An 18,363-nucleotide genomic window follows, 5' to 3' on the forward strand; every position below is an offset into this window, starting at 1 on the left:
CTGGCTATACAAAAAATTACATGTGCAATATTCAACTTACTAACACTCACTCAATTTCAGTTTTCTCATTTGTAAAATGTGAATGCCTTGCCGGGTTTTAGTGAGAACTAAAGATTTTGTAGGTTCATTGCCAGGGAAAGTGCTTTGCATAGAGAAGGTCGTCTATAAGTCATTATAATTTTTTTTCATATTCTTGGATTTTCATACACGGGTGTGTGTGTGCATGTATGTGTGTATATGTATCAATGCTATACTCACATTTTTTTCTAATAGTTTTTTTTCTTCTTAAAGAAATCCACATTTGTTCTGCTTTATGAAAGTAAAGCATACTTTAGGTACTTAGGTTGGTGCAAAAGTAATTGCATTTTTGGACCGTGAAATTTAAATTCTTATGACTAGGCTCAAACACATCCTTATTCATCAAAATAAAAACCATTATGATCACACATTTTTGCCAATGATAAATAAGTTTGCTTATTCCTATAGCATAAAGATCCATGCTTCAGGATTTGACAAACTCTTGGAAAGAATTTTCTGCATCCTGCTGGTTGTGGAAGCGTTTTACCTGCAAAAAGTTGTGGAGATGCTTGAAGAAGTGGTAGTCGGTTGATGAGAGGTCAGGTGAATATGAAGGATGAGCCAAAACTTGGTAGCCCAATGCATTGAACTTTTGAAGCATTGGTTGTGCGACGTGTGGTTGGGCGTTGTCATGGAGAAGAATTGGGCCCTTTCTATTGACCAATGCCAGTTGCAGGTGTGGCAGTTTTTGGTGCATCTCATAGATTTGCTGAGCATAGTCCTCAGATATAATGGTTTCACCGGGATTCAGAAAGCTGTAGCGGATCAGACCATCAGCAGACTACCAAACAGTGACCATGACCTTTTTTTTGGTGCAAGTTTGGATTTGGGAAGTGCTTTGGAGCTTCTTCCCGGTCCAGCCACAGAGCTGGTCATCACTGGTTGTCATATAAAACCCACTTTTCGTCACATGTCACAATCCTATCAAGACATGGTCCATCGTTGTTGCATAGAATAAGGGAAGACAACACTTCAAAATGATGATTTTTTTAAATTTTCACTCAGCTCATGAAGCACCCACTTATTGAGCTTTTTCACCTTTCCAATTTGCTTCAAATGCCAAGCAACCCTGGAATGGTCGACGTCAAGTTCTTTGGCAACTTCTTGTGTGGTTGTAAGAGGATCAGCTTCAATAATTGCTCTCAGTTGGCAGTTGTTAACTTCCGATGGCTGGTCACTATGCTCCTCATCTTCAAGGCTCTCATCTCCTCTGCAAAACTTCTTGAGCTACCACTGTACGTTTGTTAGCAGTTCCTCGGCCAAATGCGTTGTTGATATTGCGAGTTGTCTCTGCTGCTTTATGACCCATTTTTAAATTGAATAAGAAAATCACTCGAATTTGCTTTTTGTCTGACATCATTTCCATAGTCTAAAATAAACATAAAATAAACAGCAAGTAATACGTCATTAGCAAAAAGACATAAAGTGAGAAATGTACATTAAAATGATGTATAACACAACCACACTTATTTAAGAACTTATTCTAATATCAAAAGGCAAATTTCAACAATGCAAAAACCGCAATTACTTTTGCACCAACCTTGTCTTATCTTTTATCTTATCTTATGTGGGCTTTGTGATACCTAATTAGATGCATTTACCTCCTTATAAAATTTCCCAAGTCGACAGAGTATACAATACTTCACCTGCATGAAAAAGCAAAAGTAGATAGAAAAACCTTGTGAACCTGATAAATTAAGCCAGACTTTCAGCTTCAAAACAGAAAGAAACAAAAACAAAAGCAAAACAAACAAAAATATTACAGTTTTAAGGAGCTAGGTCAGATCTAAATTATAACTGTTGCAGAAATGTCATGTGGAGTCAAGTGGTATCATTTCTCATCTCCATTCCCTGGGCCTGAAGCTGGTTTCCTCAACTCCTGGTAACTACAAGTCTTCTTTCTTTCTGTGGAAACAACCAGAAGCTGCTTTTTGTTTTCAGATGATTCTGATTTACCTTATAGGGAATATGCAACATGTTATACAGTTCCAGTGGTTCAAATTTTTATTTTCCCCTTGATTTCACGATGTATTCTTAATTTGGCAACATTTTACTGTTCTTTTTTTTAACCCCCTTGATCTCCTAGCTTTCTTTTTGGAATATTTCTTCCACTCTGTCTAGCAACTCTACTAACCCAGGTACATACACAAACATTGTTTATGATCTTTCATCTCTTCTCTAGGTGAACAGTGATTCAACTCATCCCAGAATCTCTCACCTGTTGGAGATTAGATCCTTAAACCATGAGTTGGAAAGCAGCAAATAGAGTGGAAGAGCCTCCAAAAGAAAACACAAAAGGGGCAATGTATTATCTTTCAGAGAAATCTCTCTAAATTTTTACCCAAAGTTTGTGGCAGGAGAGAGTGAACCCAAGATGGGACTAGCACTGAGAAAAAAACCAAACCTCATTTTGATGTTGCCCTTTGTGAAATCTTACAGAGCAGAGCCGTACCAGATTTTAGGTAGTATTTAAAAAGTAGCATTTCAGGATGGGCTTTAGAAGATCTAAGTGTAAAACAAGATCTAAGAGTAAAACAAGGGTTCACTTGGAAAATTTTATTAGTGTGACCTTTATGAAATCTTTTATTTAGTAGTCCACAACCTGGGGTTTTACCTATTCCTCTTTGGAGTATTTAGAAATACGAAGGGACATTTTCGATTACCAGAATGTCTGAGTGGCACTACTTGCATATTGTTGGCAATGACCAAAACTATAAGTGTCTTGTGGGTACTCCCGGAAATCCAGCCAATAAAGAACTGCTTTACATAAAATGTCATTAATACTCCAAGAAACACAGTGACCTGGATATAATTATACTGCCAGGCTAATCATAACCACACTACTTTACATGTTACCTAGTATAACTCAGTCTATAATGCAGCAGTTACTCCTGCACCCACCACCTCTGATTCTATGTAAATGACGTCTACAGTTTTCAAAATGATCTATTCAGTATCAAGGCTAGAAAGTCAAAATGGTCCCTTGCAATGAGAAATCAAAAAAAAATAAAAATGCCTGGCAGAAAGAATCTGCCATTTCTACTGCCTCATCAGCTGAGCATGCTTGTTTTCAACACAATACGTGCAACCGAGAAAACAAACTAGCCAGACTCAGAGAACCAAGCCCCACCTAGGCCAAAAGGTTTTTAAGTATTACACAGATATATCTGTGCATACAAACACACAGATAGCCACATACAACTTGTTATTCAAATCAGCAAGGACTAAGACAGTTATACTATGCTGTTTATTTAAAAAAAACTTCTCTGAGGAGAATTCACAGGAATGTTATTGAACATCCTCAAGATACTGATGGCTAAGAGATGAATTATCATTACCACAGTGTAAATAGAAAGACTAGTGAAAATTTCCCAAGTTGCTAAAAACTTCCCTTTATTCAGTTGAAAATGTTTCTAATTATTTGTAAAAGTGCTAATGTGCTCTGTGATAGTGGGACAGAGGTTTAGACATTTATATCATCATGTGGAGAAAGTTATACCTGACTGGACTAACAGCTGCAACATAATTTTTCTGATTAGCATTGTGTAGAATATAACAATCTAGGCAAGCAGAATGACCTTATCTTCCTTTTGATGTGCATATTTTATTAAGGGTACAAAAATTTTTCTTTACAATCTTTGATTCAACAGTTCTCTTAAAGATTTAGTTTCAAGATATTTGAAACAAGATGATCAGTAACAAGTTAATTAGAAAATGTACTTAGTATTTGAATAGTTTTCATCAAGGAAGATTTTGAAGGGCAATACTTATTTTGAAAATTGTGTTAAATAAATAAAAGTGCTTCTTTTGCTTCTAGGATCATATTCTAACCTCTATATGCTAGTTTTTACATGCAAAAAATTCTCAAAAATTCTCCCCTCCCCCTTTTCCCTCTTTGCACTAGCAACTGAAGGAAAACCCTATCATATAGAGGAGATTCCATTCAAAAGTACAAACTGCACAGAATTTCTTTAATACAGCTCAAAATACTAAAATTAGATTTAAAGCATGTAACCCCACTCTTATTTTTATGCTTTAGATTTTTAGTAATGTTTGAATTCTTTTTTTTTTTACTATTATTATTGTACTTTAAGTTTTAGGGTACATGTGCACAACGTACAGGTTTGTTACATATGTATACATGTGCCATGTTGGTGTGCTGCACCCGTTAACTCCTCATTTACATTAGGTATATCTCCTAATGCTATCCCTCCCCCAGACCCCCACCCCACAACAGTCCTCAGTGTGTGATGTTCCCCTTCCTGTGTCCATGTGTTCTCATTGTCCAATTCCCACCTATGAGTGAGAACATGCGGTGTTTGGTTTTTTTGTCCTTGAGATAGTTTGCTGAGAATGATGGTTTCCAGCTTCATCCATGTCCCTGCAAAGGACATGAACTCATCATTTTTTATGGCTGCATAGTATTCCATGGTGTATATGCACCACATTTTCTTAATCCAGTCTATCATTGTTGGACATTTGGGTTGGTTCCAAGTCTTTGCTATTGTGAATTGTGCCGCAATAAACATACATGTGCATGTGTCTTTATAGCAGCATGATTTATAATCCTTTGGGTATATACCCAGTAATGGGATGGCTGGGTCAAATGGTATTTCTAGTTCTAGATCCCTGAGGAATTGCCACACCGACTTCCACAATGGTTGAACTAGTTTACAGTCCCACCAACAGTGTAAAAGTGTTCCTATTTCTCCATATTCTATCCCATGCCTAAACAAACATCTAATATCTTTGGTCCAGTTTGAGATTCCACTTAAAAAGAATCCAGAAGACACTTTTGCAGAGACACAGAAAGTAACAAAGTACAGATGTCATAGAAATTGTAGTCCAGCAGTACCAGGGGAGAGGTACTGGCCCAGAGACTCTAATCCTCTAGACTACCTGTAGAGCAAGATATCTTTCCATTTATATCATCTCCGTATGGTAACTAGTACTCTATGATGCATAGGTAAAATCCGAGGTTCCCTAGCTTTGGAATATTAGATACTATTAAAAGAGATGAGATTGGGAACATTAATGTCACAAACTAGTTTGCTCAGGAGTTGGGCAGACCTGCTCTCTAACCTAAGCTGTACCACCTGCTGAGTTAATCTTCTACCTCTTGATGCCTCGTCTTCCTCAATGAGATTCATCAGTTGAAAATGATCACTTCTAACTTGAAATTCTATAATGCTGAAAGTCGTTATTTTCCTGAACTTTCTGTAGAAGTTGCAATGGAAGCCTGGAAAATAAAACAATAGAAAACACTTGCAGTTTTAATAACCTACATAAAATAAAACATTCTCTATGCTACATAAATAGCATGAAATATTTTCTATGCCAAAAATTATGAGCAAAAGTACAAGAGCAACCTCCCAAACGGAAAAAAAAAATTATAAGAAACATTCCAGAGTGTAATATCTTCATATATAAAAAATTCACACAAATTCAAAAGAAACACTCACACCGTTAAAAAAAAAAAACAGGTAAATAAGACAAAAAAGTGATTTACTAAGGTCAAATTTTAAATCACGAATAAACTTATGAATAAATGCACTAGACTGCCTGAAAAGCCTACCATTTTTCTTTCCCATACTCTACTTCCCCATATCTTGAAACCTTTCTTTTGTAACTTTAATTTCTTCTCATCACAACTGACCACCCTTTCTTCTGCACGCAGTCCAATTCTTAATTATGTCTCTTCATTCTCTATTGAGAAATAGAAATAATCAGGCAAAAATTCTTCCCAAACAGCAGAAAATCTATACATCTACTTGCATTTGTTCCTGTATTTTCTATCCTCCTATTACAAGAGTTAAACTGTAGCTGTTGCAAGAGCCAGACAAACCCTGTACTTGTTTTCTGAATCCCACATACCCTTATCTTTTCAAGGGCATCTACAAGATACCCCTTCTCATTCCTGTGTAATCAAGATCTTTCTCTCCAGAATTATTCCAATATCCTAAAAAAAATAAATAAATAAAACTCACTTATAGTATCACATATCCAAAAAGCAAAGAAAGTCTATTGCCCAAATTTTCTTGCCTTTATTAACCACCAGATGTCATGCACAAATGATCTGCTCTGGCTGTATTCCTTGCTCCTCGCTTGTTTATTCTTCCACTTGCAGCAAGTCAGTGTCTGAACCCACATCTCCACAGAAATTGCTATTTTCAACTCCACTGACCACATGTAGTTCACTATTCTAATAATCACTTCTCTGTCTCATTTTACTAGCTCTCTCAGCAGCATTCCTCTCAGTGATGACTCCTGAAAAATTTCTTTCTTTTAGATCAGGGATACCCCATTCATCTAGTTTCCAGGCTGCTCACTGTCTGATTAATTTCAGTCTCCTGTGCTGGCTCCTCCTTTTTTAACTTGATCTAAATATCACAGTTTCTCAGAGTTTTGCCCTAGACTTCTCTTCTCTTTTTGGTCTGCTTCTCTAGATGATCTTACATAGTCTCATTCATGGCTTTGAATTTTATCAAAGTGCTGACAACTCCAAGGTCTCTGAATTCATCTATCTACCTGTCAATTCATATCTTTACTTTTATATTCCATAGAACCTCAAAAATAAAAGATTCCATCCAAACTTCTTATTTTGGTGTCCCTCACTGCCTGTTTCTTCCATAGTTTTCCCATCTCAGTAAATAATATCATCAGCCATCAGACTGTTCAAGACAAAACCTAGGAATTAGTCATCTTTGACATCTTTGCATCCATAACCCCCATAGGAAATCCAAAGTGAGTCACATGCTTTTTTATTCAAAATATTTAAAAAATAGAAGCACCATCATGTCTCATAAGGTGCATAGCTATAGTCTTCTACTTTGTCTCTCTACTGTCACTTGAACCACTCTTTTCTACTCTCAACCCAACAGCCAGAAAGTATAACATTTAAAACTCTCCTAAGTCCTCTAGTTGTACATCTAATAAGATCTGACCACCACACTAAGGCCTGCAAGGCTCCATATGACCCATCCTTTTCTATCATACTAGCCTTATGTCACAGTACTTTTTCCTGCTAATTACACTTTGTGTTTCCTAAATATCATCTTCGTTGCTTTCTCAAGACCTTTACTCTTAAGCTCCTCTCTGCCTGACAGGCCCCCCATCATAGCATCAAACATGTGGTTCATTCTTTAGACTTTGGATCTAAGTTATTTCCTCAGAAAGAATCTTCTCAGACTACCCATTTAAAATGCCCCGACTCTCAAATCAAGCAGTTGTTTTTCAACATTTTTTCTTCATTACTATCTGGAATATTTGTTTACAGTGTTCTTTGTTTACTTGTTTGTCATCTCTCCTACTAGATTATAAGCTTCTGATTGGCTACATATTTACTGTATTGTGTATCACTTTATATTAGCTACCAGATAATGCAATACATATTTGTTGAATAAATTAGTGAGTTGAAATCACTTCAGATAGCACAGGAAGAAGCCAATGTGCTACCATTTGAAAGTCTGACATAAAACCTTAAATGTAGCATTACAACATCATATAACTGACTTCTCGCCTGAGCTCCATGTACATACAAACTGCTTCCTCAGTATTTTTACTTGGGAATCTTGTAGACACAAACTCCACATATTCAACACAGAATTTTTTATTTAATTCCCCACCAATACATTTAGTTCCTAATTCCCCCTCTCCCCTAAGATGCTTGAGATAAAACCTAGAAATTAAACACATTTTTGTATATGTATATTATACACACACGCATATGTATATCCCATTATATTAAAGTTACATATGCTGGAATATGTATTTGTGGGTCTGTATTTATATGCAGCTATCTATCTGTATTTTAAATAAAATATACCAAAGTGTTCATGATGATTTTATTTCCTTGGGCAATGTGGGATTCAGAGTAATTTTGTATACTTCAGAGTATAAAAAATATGTGTTTATATTGCTTTTTTTTCCCTAGGATTTTGTTTCGTTTCTATGATCTCTTATTTTTTAAAAAGTTTATTAGTTTATTTATTTATTTATTTATTTATTTATTTATTTGATATAGGGTCTCTGTCTGTCCCCTAGGCTGGAGTACAGTGCCCAATCATAGCTCACAACAGCCTTGAACTCTTGGGTTCAAGCGATCCTCCCACCTCAGCCTCCTGAGTAGCTACAACTACAGGTGTGTGCTACCATGCCTGGCTAGTTGTCTTATTTTACATTTTTAGAGACAGAGTCTCACTATGTTGCCTAGGCTGATCTTGAACTCCTGGCTTCAAGCTATTCTGCTGCCTTCACCTCCTAAAGCACTGGGATTACAGGCATGACCCACTACACCTGGCCATGTGTCATTTTAATAGAAAAAAAGTAAAACCTTAAAAAATGGAGGATTCTATAAATTTATGGACTAGGGTATTGAGAAGAGGATTACTAAATTTTTCCAGTTCAATAGTACAGATTTCTATACTATTATATAGATTCAACTGGATCCAGTTAAATCTATGATAGTACAGAAATCTAGAAAAAATGACAATTTTGTATGCCATATTTTGGGATGTCATTGTTATTGTGTATGTAAAGAAAAATGAAAAGTTAACTGTAAGCTGTAAGAGCAGAATTATAATTTTCCTAAAAGATAAAACTCTCTATGTATATGTGTGTATATATATATATATATATAATTTCTAAAGTAATATTCAAATTACTTTTGTGTCATTACCACCAAATTTGTAGAAAACAAAACAAATAGAGTTCTACCAGGAAATTACATCTTTTAAAACTATTGATTATCATTGTAAAGACAATACATTAGTTAGTGTAGCCAGCAATCATATTATACTATTTTTGCAAGATGTGGGGTAACTGCCTTGAATGGTCAGGTTGCTGGTGCATTTGCTGGTGGCTTGATCTGCAAGTAGAGAAAAAAGTTTGGATTAAATCAATATTTTTTTTTTGTAGAATCCCTTCTTTATTTTCAAATTTATTAAGATATATTTTTAGAATATATCTTACACTTTGTTAGGGATAGTATTTCCTTTTCTCTTTTCTTCAACTTTTATTTTAAGTTCAGGGGTACATGTGCCATGGTAGTTTGCCACACAGATCATCCCATCACCTAGGTATTAAGCCCAGCATCCATTTGCTATTGTTCCTGATGCTCTCCCCCTATCCTGTCTCTGACAAACCCTAGTGTTTGTTCTTCCCCCCATGTGTCCATGTGTTCTCATCATTCAGCTCCCACTTCTAAGTGAGAATATGCCATGTTTGGTTTTTCTGTGCCTGTGTTAGTTTCCTAAGTATAATGGCTTCCAACTCCATCCGTGTCCCTGCAACGGACATGATCTTGCTTTTTATGCCTGCGTAGTATTCCATGGTGTTTATGTACCACATTTTCTTTATCTAGTTTATCATTGATGGGCATTTAGGTTGATTCCATGTCTTTGCTATCATGGCTGGTGCTTCAATGAACATACACGTGCATGTATCTTCATAACAGAATGATTTCTATTCCTTTGGGTATATACTCAGTAATGGGATTGCGAAGTCAAATAGCATTTCTGCCTCTAGGTCATTGAGGAATTGCCACACTGTCTTTCACAAAGGTTGAACTAATTTACACTCCGACCAATAGTGTAAGTGTTCCTTTAACTCCACAACCTCGCCAGCATCTGTTTTTGTTTGTTTGTTTGTTTGTTTGTTTTTTGACTTTTTAATAATTGCCATTCTGACTGGCATGAGATGGTATCTCATTGACGGATAGTATTTCTATGTGATAAGCATCACATTGCTTGTTAAGAGTGATCATATGGATATATGTAACACTTCAAGTTGGTGGAGACTACCATTTCTAGGGAGAAGAAGCAGAAAATAAAGTAAAGAGCATTGTATAAAAATCACATGTGCTGCGATGAGGAGTTTGGATATTACTCACAAGTCCAGTGGTTTTCAACCTGTGCTCCCATGAGCAATTAGGTGTCTTTCAGGGGGAACATCACTTTAAAGCAGCTCAAAATAGACTAAGCACTTGGTCCTTGTCAGTTCTGGTCCTCTGAGAACCAAATTTCAAGACAAGTTTAGACATAAGAGATGTTCTTGGGGAGCTATGAAGGATGAAGGGAAGGCAGCAGGAGCAGGCAGGTGGAGATATTTAGACCACAATGCTGGTTTGTGAAAAGAGAGAGGAAAGAAGAATAGGAAGAGCCAAACTGCAAAACTGCAAGAAAGTCTTACCTCACCCATGAAGTGTCTCTTAGCCAAAGTTGCCAAAGAGAGAGACTGCATTTTCAGGAATGGGACAGCACTAGTATGCATGCTGTGCTTACTCACTGGCTGTAACTAGACTGGTAGAAAGATGGCCTCGGTACAAATATGGTGGATCCGCAGTCAACCATGCTTCTCCAACAGGTTTTCTAGAAGGAGATCCAAGCAGTACCCACTCCATGGCCGCCAATTCTCACCATGCCCATTTCACAAGAGCTGCTACATTTTTGTTTGGTTTATAATTATGTTTTGACTAAGATTACATTTAACCTAAAGGCTCCATTTTCATTCATCAACAAATGTTTATCAAAATGTACTGCACATCGGTATTAACTAATATCTTAGCTATATTACAAAGATACTGCATCAAAAATAAACAAGAAATTCAGCAGCTTGAAATATTAATTATTATCCCAGTCACAAGATTATAGGTTGGCTGGGACTGTTCTGCTTCATTATGCACACCTACAGAATCTCTGGAATAAATTGGTTCCATCATTCCAGTGATGGAATGATGAATGGGCATCAGTTTCCCAGTAGAAACTCTATGACAGAGGGAGGGTAAGAACACCAGAGGGAAGGGTAGAGCACATAGAACCTCTTATGACTGGGTTTGGTGCTGTATTCCTGTCATTCTGCCCACATTGCATTGGCCAAAGCAAGTCATATGGCCAAGGCCAACATCAATGTGTTAGGAAAGCATATTGCCTATAAAGGAGGGAATATAAAACCACATGGTAAATGGATGCAGCAAGGAGCAAAGAATTGAAAACAGAAATGCAGTCTACCACAGTTAGGCAGTTCAAAGGATTGAACAAGAAAGACAAGGTTTTTGCTCCTTATAGAAATCAGTCTAGTAGGGAGGTTAAAACTATAAGTAGAGTGGTGTGGGCTTATAGCACATATTAGATTTGAGAATTATAAGGACTCTGTAGAAACCTAAAGCTACTTTTGAAGATGAGTTCTAAAAGAGACAATAAAAATAAAGAAAGAAAAGATCCAAGGACAGAATCACGGATTTAAGAGATGATAAAGAATTAGGATCTCCTGAAAGAGATGGTAAGGAAAGGGCCAGATAGATAAAAATAAAACCATAAAAGTGAAAGAAATAACTGAATTCAAGAAAGAAGTGATTTTCCAAAAGTCGAGTAATATACCAAAATCCTCCAAACAGTTCAAGAGGATTGTGGGCTGTCAAGGGTCCACCTGATGTGGCTATTAAGAAGTTGTTAGTGATGTCGATGATAACATCAATGGAGTGATGGGACTCGAAACTAGACCGAAGTTGGTTGAGAAAAATAGAAACAGTGAATATGGTCTCCTAAGTTCATAAACTTAGTTACAGAGGGAATGGAAGTGACCAGAAAGTTGAAAAGGCTTAAATAAATTAGTATAGAGGAAGGGATATAAGGTAAAACATAAGATCCTCTATGAACAAACCATTGCTTTTTTCCCTCAATTTTTATATCCTGTTTGTTCTCCCCTTCAAACTGCTTAATCACTTAGAGTTCCTCAAATACGCCATACGGTTATACTTGGACAAGCTATTTTCTGTGTTTTTCCCTGCTTGAAGGGACTTTTCGCAGTAAGGTATGTTCTTGTTTTCCTACGTATCTTTACAGGAACAAGTACAAATATTTATGAATACCTACTATGCACTAACCACTGTGTTAGAGACATAAAATCAATTGTCTCAATGAACCATCACGTAAACTCTGTGTTGTAGGCATAATTATCCCCATTTTAGAGGTAAAAAACTGGACTTGGAAAGATATAGTGACTTGCCCAGATACACATCTCGTACCTGGTGGGTTAGAAATTTGAATGTATTACTCTCTCCAAAGCTTGTGTTCTAGTCTCAATTTCATTAAACATATACCACTTTGTAAAAGATCTCCTGTCTGAGAGTGTGATCCCTCCTATAAGCAGTGGGGCAGATGGAGGAGGTTTTGCATTAAAATTGATTAGTGTTGATCTTGCCCTCCTTTGAAACACAGACATATCTCGCATATGTCAACTACAGCACTTATTACACTGTTTTGTAACATTAAAAAGTATACGAAGTACTCTTGCTGGCAATAAAGAGGCATATAAGTATTGAAGTAGGGGTGAGAAAGCAAAAGTACTTGTGCTAATGGGGAGGGTGCATTTGAAAGGAAGAGACTAGAAGCAGAGAGATAACTAATAATTTATAAATCCAAATGAGATAAATGAGGGCCTACCTAAAGCTGTCATAGAGAGCCCGGAAATGAGAGGAAATGATCGAAGGAGGTTTAAGAAACAGAATCACTAGGACTTGGCCAGTTGGCTGGGAGGAGAGTGATGACACACAGTTTTCTAGCTGAATGGATTGAATGGATTGATGTATCTCAATGAAAATGGAAATATGGGAGAGAGAACAGATTTGAGAAGGAAGTGTGGAGCCAACTATGAAATATGTGTGAGATATGGAGGAGGGGGAAAGAGACCACAACAAAGAGATCCTGAGTCAGTATATTTACAACCAAGTCTGAGAAGTTTTTTATCCAATACTCATTTAATCTACAAGGACTTTTAGTTCCTAACTGCTATCTGTGGATTTTGACTCAGAAGAAGCTGGCAACCAAATAAATTTATATATAAGATTTATCAAAAGAACACTATTTCTCAAGGCTTCCATGGCAAAATTAAGACATATTCTTCAAAAATATTTCATTTTAGTTAGAAAATAAACTTTTTAATTTCTATTGTATTTTAGTTTTGTGTTGCTGAAATGTTATATATTTAATGCTCACCAGCATCACCTCCACCCAATGGTTTCATGGTTCTATGATAATAATGACATAACAATCTGGGTGTTGCTTTCTGGATTCCTTTCGCATCTAAAAACTAGGACAGCCCTTTAGGATTGACTACAAGCCTCAGGGAACACACAATTGCCATTTGGTAAAGGACAGAACATAGCATAATTCTAGATGACATTGTGCCAGAATTTGAGCAGTGAAATGATGTCACATTCCACACAGTCATATTTATCACTTTCCCTCTTGGTACTGACATTGTTTGTAACTTTGAAATATTTTGTGCTATGTTGAAGTTTAAAATAAAAAGACAGGTCATACTAATGAGTTTGCAATCTACCTCTATTTTTTTTGTTGTTGTTAAATACTATCATGACACAAAACACTGAAGCCATTCTCTATTAAAGATTCTGTATTCATCACCATATATATTATTAGATCTTTAGGGAAGTTAATTGAAGTGGTGAAAATGTATTGAGGAGATTTATAAAAAGTGAAATTGTCTCTGCCAAAGTTTCAGCAAGAAGAGTTTGGTCATTAGTGCTCTCTAGTGGAGCAGGGATTTTGTGCTTAACTTTGCAGACATATTTCAGAAAGCTGTTTTTCCAGCAAATCTCTTCTACTGCTCAGCATGGCCTGAAGCTCAGGGTCTTTATATGCTGTACTGAACGTGGGGTCATAAGGTGTTGGCAATGAGTTTTTGAGCATTCTGGACTTTAAAGCTGCCACTCTATTTATCCTATCTGTTTTGGAAGTGAGTGATGTTTCATCCTGTTACTTTGTTGAGGACCATGCATATGCACATTTATCTTTCATGCTCTAGGAAATACTGGGACAAGATAACTTCAGCACCAGACCTAATTGTTTTAGCATCCTGCATGCTTTTATTTTATTACTCATAAGTTATAGGTAATTATTATTCTAAATTTATTAAATTTTAAACATTTATTACTCAAAAATAAACAAAAATTATAGCAGGGAAGAATAACTTCTGAGTCCAAAGCAAATTACTTTGATAAAACTATGTTTCTTAGATTAATCTGAGTCTGAACTGAGAAAAAAATTGTAAATCCTTTCTGGAAAATGAACACAGGGAAAACTATCTGGAAGAATACTGCTGGTACTAATTTAACAAAGCACTCAGATTTTTCCAAGTTGACTTTAATTGGAGTACTGCATAATTTAGCACATTGGTGAAAAACTTAAATGGATGATGTGGAAACAAATGTTTAAAGGTGCCTTTTGAAAAAAATTTCATGTGGAAGAATCTTGGCAGGGTAACTTATATTTTGGATACTTAAGGTCATTTGCACATTATAAAACTAAGTGGTGAATTTGCATTTGTAAAACAAATTGGTGCTTAAATTTCCAAATCAGTAGTTTTTTTTTTCTCTCTCTCCCTCTCTACACACACACACACTTTTGAACTAGTTCAGAGTTTCTTACACTCTTATTCATTACATTTATTTCCTATAATTCTATTGCTTTAGAGCTTCCATTAATAGTTCTTACCTCATCATGCATCAGTGCAACAGTGCAGCTTCACCTCTTTTTTCACCAGTGCTTTTCTTCCCATCACTAAGACGCTACTTTAGTCTTTGCTTTTAGGCAAAGAAATTTATTCTATAGAACAAAGTTTGTCAAATAGAAAGCAATGGTGTGCAGTGAATTTGAAAGACAAGACAGAAGTTTAGTAAGAATAAAAAAAAAAGTTGATGGTTGGAGGACTAAGATAAAGAGGAAGAGGTGGAGGTGAGGCTTGAGTTGGACCTTTCAAAAGACAGGAGCCAGCACAGGGCAAAGGAGGGCAAGGAAATGGAACGTAGCCTGAATGCAGGGGAGCAGGCAAGAGCTGTTTCAAGGAATACCGCATACCAAAGAAATATATCACTTTAAAAAATTACTTTCCCTCTACATCAGCTGACAAAGACCAAGCATCCTGGACCTTGGGCCTCTGGTGATTTCTATTTTTCAACAACCCTCATGTCAAAGTATTTCTGCTGTCTGAATAGCAATCTCCATATAAAGGCCAGCTTCACTATATAAATAGCATGCAAGAACAGTTCTTATGGTGTTGTATTTTATAATGACAGTGTGGTTAGGCTACTTTGCCAACTACCATGGTTTTATTTTATCAACACAGTCTATACCTCTACTCAAAATATTCCTTTCTATTGTTTCTATGATTTTTCACTCCATGTAATTCACCCTACCTACATCTGCAATTCTATAAATAATTACCTAGAGGAACATGGTTCAGATCAACCCTCAGATCACACTAAAGACTATGAAAACTGTGATTAATAGGAGTTGAACCCCTGGAGACCTTTTCTTAGTGAGAAATTTTCTTGTGTCTCCTCTAGCTTACTCAGCCATATTAAAAACTCTGGTGACAGAAAATTATTAATTCTCTGGCTTTCACCTACAACTCCTGGCATCTGAAAAGACTTGCTCAGTGCTCTAAGCAGGACCAGGAAGGATCCTGACTCCATAGGGAACTCTTTGCCCAACACCTATGAGCACCAAACATTTCCATGGATAGAGTGTCCTGAATGAAAAATGTTTTTCATCCTTTCCAAAAAGAATTTGACAAAGTTTCATAAATGCCAGAAGTATGATTTATGGCAGCTAATGCTGGGACAGATTCCTCTAGAGCCTAGTGAAATAGGGGGTGCACTTATCTAACATACGGGTGTGAGACCTGGCTGCAGTGCTAGGCACCATCTCTGACTCAGTGTTTACCTCCAGCACTGCTTTCTAATGACCAAGGGAGAGAGAAGTAAGTCTTAGAAGCAGAGTTGCACCTTTAAAAATCTATATGTGGTGCCTTTTTAAAAAAAGTTCTATATAGTGTGGAACATCAAAAATGTGCTAGGGTGAGAAGAATGATATGTAGAACCTAGCTTCTAATAATTACTTTTTCTTCATCCACTGATCTTGCTTCCCTCTTATATTAAGTGGTATGGGGAAATTGCTTGAAAAGGATCCTTGCAGCCTCTTCTTTCTGCCTACTCTTTAGTCTCCTTCTGTTTCATGAATTGAGCTCTTTTGTCCATGGCTTATCTGAATATTATGTTGCATGTCCCAGATTTCTGCTTCTGTCCTATTCCTATATCATGGAATATTTAAGAGTCCAAACATGGAATTTTTGTAGAGAGGCTCTGGCAATTTAAAATAGATTGTTTGGAAAGACAAATGATGGCAAGCACGATTGAATACAATAATACATGTTAACTATTAAAGTATATAATTCGATGATAAAAACTGTAGTTTCTTATGTTATTAAAAATGCACTGGTGAATTTTTTGGTGTTATGAAGATTGTATGTTTTTTTCCACATTGAAAGTAGGAATAAAAATATGTGTAAGTATGGCATAAGTACAAACAGAATTGTTAAAGTAGTAGCTATAATGGGCATGGTGGTACATGCCTGTAATCCCACATACTCAGGAGGCTGAAGAAAGAGAATCACTTGAGCCTGGGAGGCAGAGGCTGCAGTGAGATGAGATCGCACCACTGCAGTCCAGCCTGGGTGACAGAATGAGACTCTGTCTCAGAAAAAAGTAGCAATTTGATATGTCATCAGAAGTTTGATAACAAACAAGCATATTATTATTTTAATTAATATATCAGATATTCTGCTCTTGGTGAAGCCGAAGCCATCTTGACCAAAAAAGTAAACAAAGCTGGAGGAATCACACTACCAGATTTCAAAATATGTTACAAATTTATAGTAATCTAAACAACATGGCAGTGGCTTAAAAGCAGTCACATCGACAAGAGCAATAGGATAGAAAGCCCATAAATAAACACATCTATGGTCAATTGATTTTTGAAAAAGGGGCCAAGAACACACAATGGGGAAAGGACAGTTCCTTCAATAAATGCTATTGGAAAACTAGATATTCACATGCAGCATAAAAAGAATATTTACAATTCTGTCTTCTAGCTATTAATATACAGTACATTATTATTAGTTATAAACTACTGCCTAATAGAACACAATAACTTATTCATCTTAACTGTAGCTTTGTACCTGCTGACTAACCTCTCCCAATCCCTCCATCTCTTCTACACTCTCCAGCCTCTGGTAACTATGATTCTACTCTCTACTTCTATGAGATAAACTTTTTTAGATTCCACACGAGTGAGATAATGCAGTATTTGTCCTGTGCTTGGCTTATTTCACTTAATATAGTGTCCTCTACATCCATCCAGATTGTCACAAATAACAGGATTCCATTCTTTTAATGGTTAAATAGTATTCTATTGGGTATATATACCACATTTTAAAATTCATTCATCTGCTGATGGACACTTAGGTTGATACTATGTCTTGGCTATTGTGAATAGTGCTGCAATGAACATGGGCTGCATATATCTCTTAGACATAATTGATTTCATTTTCTTTGGATATATTCCCAGTAGTGGGATTGTTGGATCATATAGTAGTTCTATTTTTAATTTTTTAAGGAACATCCATACTGTTGTTCATAATGGCTCTACCAATTTACATTTCCACAAACAGTTTATATGAGCTCTCCTTTCTTCACATTCTTGCCAACATTTGTAATTTTTTTGTCTTTCTGACAATAGCCATTCTAACTGAGGTGAAGTGATATCTCATTGTGGTTTTTAAATTTCTATTTCCCTGATACTTAGTGATATTGGCATTTTTCATATATTTATTGATCACTAGTATGTCTATTTTTGAGAAATGTCTATTCAACTCTTTTGCCCATTTTAAAATTGGCTTATTTGTTATTTTTTGCCCATTTTAAAACTGGTTCATGGAATACTTTCTCCCATTATGTAGGTTGTCTTTTCACTCTATTAATTGTTTCCGTTGCTGAGCAGAAGCTTTCTAGTTTGCTGTAGTTACATGTGTCTATTTTTGCTTTTATTGCTTGTGCTTTTAAGGTCTTATCCAAAAAATTATTGCCCAGTACAATTTCATGAAGCATTTCCCTAATGTTTTCTTCTAATAGTTTTATAGTTTCAGGTCTTACATTGAATTCCTTAATCCATTTAGAGTTGATTTTTTAATATGGTGAGAGATTAGTCTAGTTTTATTTTTCTGCATGTGGAAATAAAGCTTTCCCAGCATCAAGATTCCTTTCCCCAATATGTGTTAGTGGCGCCTTTGTCAAAAAACAGTAGGCTATAAATGCTTGGATTTATTTATTGGTTCTCTATTCTGTTCCACTGGTCTGTGTGTCTGTTTTTATGCCAGTACCATGCTGTTTTGGTTATTATAGCTTTGTATCATATTTTAAAGTCAGATAGT

At 36.1% G+C, this 18,363-nt stretch overlaps 1 pseudogene; it reads right to left on the reverse strand.

Moving 5' to 3' along the window:
* Positions 1–425: 425 nt before the first annotated feature.
* On the reverse strand, positions 426–1,521 carry LOC134758257 (histone-lysine N-methyltransferase SETMAR-like; annotated as a pseudogene).
* Positions 1,522–18,363: the final 16,842 nt, after the last annotated feature.

The sequence above is a fragment of the Gorilla gorilla genome, chromosome 3, assembly GCF_029281585.2.
Source record: "Gorilla gorilla gorilla isolate KB3781 chromosome 3, NHGRI_mGorGor1-v2.1_pri, whole genome shotgun sequence".
Lineage (NCBI taxonomy): Eukaryota > Metazoa > Chordata > Mammalia > Primates > Hominidae > Gorilla > Gorilla gorilla.